The following is a 2,926-nucleotide window of genomic DNA, read 5'->3' on the forward strand; positions in this document are numbered from 1 at the left end:
AGCCACAGCGGCTGAGAGAGAACCTAACCCGCTGCTCAACCTATTCCCGCCTTTCCCGCATTCCTATTGGACGCTGGGGAATTTTGGAATCGCTCCTCGCTTCCTATTGGTCGAAGCCGCCGTCCATCACAGAAGCCGGCGCTTCCGTTTGCCTGCGTTTGGTTGAGGCGCAGCTCCTCTCTCTCTCTTGTACGTGGGTTTGGGGTTTGCAATCTCTACGCCCCTTGATATCAGGTTCTTTTTTTTTTTTATTGTGAGGGGAGGCTTTTTGGGGTGAAATAATAAAAAATTAGGCACACAGCTGAATGAAACTCAGTGGGAAACCTCAAGGAAAGGAGGCGAGGAGCCTGTGGCGGCTGGAGGAGAGACTTAGAAAGGAATACAAAGAATTAGAAGTGGAGGGGACTATTTTTTTGCTCACTGGGGCGGAATGATACTCGGAGTAGACTTCTTTTATCCCTTATTATAATGAACAGGGATGAGTGATGGGGTGATGATGGGGGTTGTTGTGAGGGGATTGGAGGGGGGCAGGGAGGTGAGAAGTTTTGGGGAGGGGGGTGCAGGGGATTTAGTAATTCTGGGGGGAGAAGCTTCTTATTCTAGGCTGAGGCTCCCACATTGCACTAGGCAGGGCTGGGGACAGCAGGCAGACACTTGTAACTTGTGCAATGAGCAGATTTCCTGCAGCACATCTCCTCCACCTGGCAGGGAATATTACACCTCCATTCATATATATATATATATATATATATATATATATATATATATATATATATATATACCAGTAATGGTGCCTAGGTGGCAATGGCTGCAGTATACAAAGGAGGAAATGGCAACTCCAAGATGTTCTGCAGCTGTTCTTCTCCTTTAAGTTGCATTTGCATCCAAATCCCCGGGGCAGAGATCCTCAGCTGCTCCCTGTGGTCTATAGCTTGTGCAAGACTACAACTCCCAGCATGCCCACAGACATAATTTGTGACAACCCCCCTCTCCAGCACCCCCCCCCCCCCCCTCTCCAGTTGTTGCATAACTACAACCCCCAGCATGCCCTGACAACTTATAAAATATCCTTTGATGTCTTAGATCAGCGTTATTCGATCTTCATCTCTAGAACTACGACTCCCAGCATGCCAAAGGGTGGAAACCTTTGGCCCCCCAGCTGTCCAGACATGATGGGGATTGTAGTTTTGCTACAGACAGCACATGGAAGGTTCCCTATTCTGCACTGGTGCCTTAGATCAGCATTCCCTATTTTCCATCTCTTGTAAAACTACAACTCCCAGCATAATTTGTGACACCTCCCCTCCTGCTGTTGCATAACTACAACCCTCAGCATGCCCTGACACCTTGCAACTGATTCTTTGATGTCTTAGATCAGCATTACTCGATCTTCAACTCTAAAAATACAACTCCCAGCATGCCCTGCAACCCATGGTCTGACCCTTTGATGCAGGGTTGGGAAACCTGTGGCCCTCTAGCTGTCCAGCAATGATGAGGATTGTAGTTTTGCTACAGATAGCAGGCATAAAGTTCCCTATACTGCAAGATGTCTTAGATCAGCATTCCCTATTCTTAAGCTCTTATAAAACTACAACTCCCAGCATTCCCCCACAGTCCTAATTCCGGTGGCTCTCCAGCTATTATAAAACTACAACTCCCATCATTCCTTGGCAGCCTAATCCTGTGATTCCCTAACAGTGGTCTTACAGCTCTTGCAGAACTACAACTCCCAACACGCCCTGACACCACCTGGCTTTTCCAACTGGTGACTCTCTAGATCAGGGGTAGGGAACCTTGGCTCTCCAGCTGTTGCACAACTACAACTCTCATCATGTCTGGAAAGCCAAAGCTTTAGCACTTCATGCATGATGGGAGTTGTGGTTTTGCAAGTTGTGCTAGCTGTTGCAAAACTACAACTCCCAGCATGCCCTGGAAGATGTAAAAATTCCTCAAAGAATCCTGCCATCTGGTAAGTAGAAGCTGCAGAACATCTTTGTTCCTTGCAATAAAGTGAATAGAAGCTGCAGGACATACTGTTTGTCTTTTATCTTTTAGGGCTCAGGAGCCTAAGATGTTCTACAGCTTCTAGTCACGCATGGGTCTCCAAACTGCGGCCCTCCAGCTGTTGCGAAACCACAACTCCCATCATGCCTGGACAGCTAAAGCTTTAGATTTGGTTGTCCAGGCATGATGGGAAATGTAGTTTTGCAACAGCTGGGGGGCGCAGTTTGGAGACCCATCCAGTGCATGTGTCTTGCAGCAATGACCCACATAATAGGAGTGCTTCTCCCAGGGCTGCCCTGCTCCTCTATGGAAGGTGCTGTGGGCCAGTAGCCAGCAGTGACCTCCCTCTCCACGGACAATGCTCCGCCACACTCCTCCGGCCCGAAGGCCACGCTGCACTTTCTGCATTCTGTTATTGTACGCCACACGTCAGGTTTTTCATTGCAGCCTGCTGGGTGGGTGTGGGGCACAGTGGTCTCAATAGACCCCCCTACTACTGGGTGGGAGAATGTTGATTCCATTGAGGTGTGGACACAGTGTGATGCTAATCAGGCTACTCAGGCCATTGTGTCATAAAGTAACCTCATCACATCTGACTCCGCCCAAATTCACCCCAAAGTCCAGTTGTTAGCAATTATATATATATATATATATATATATATATATATATATATATATATATATATATATATATACTGTATAAATGTAAATCTGTGCCTTTAAGGAGTCACCCAGCTTTTCCAATCATGGTATTAGCAGGGGTAGGGCACCTTGGCTCTCCAGGTGTTGCAAAAGTACAACTCCCATCAGGCCTGGACAGGCAAAGCTTCACTACCCCTACTCCTGTTGTAAAATATATATATTTTTTTGTTTTGTTTTTTTACTATTTTCAGGATCTCCGCTTGCTGTCAGTGAACAGAAA

The sequence above is a fragment of the Dendropsophus ebraccatus genome, chromosome 13 (assembly GCF_027789765.1).
Source record: "Dendropsophus ebraccatus isolate aDenEbr1 chromosome 13, aDenEbr1.pat, whole genome shotgun sequence".
In the NCBI taxonomy this organism is placed as follows: domain Eukaryota; kingdom Metazoa; phylum Chordata; class Amphibia; order Anura; family Hylidae; genus Dendropsophus; species Dendropsophus ebraccatus.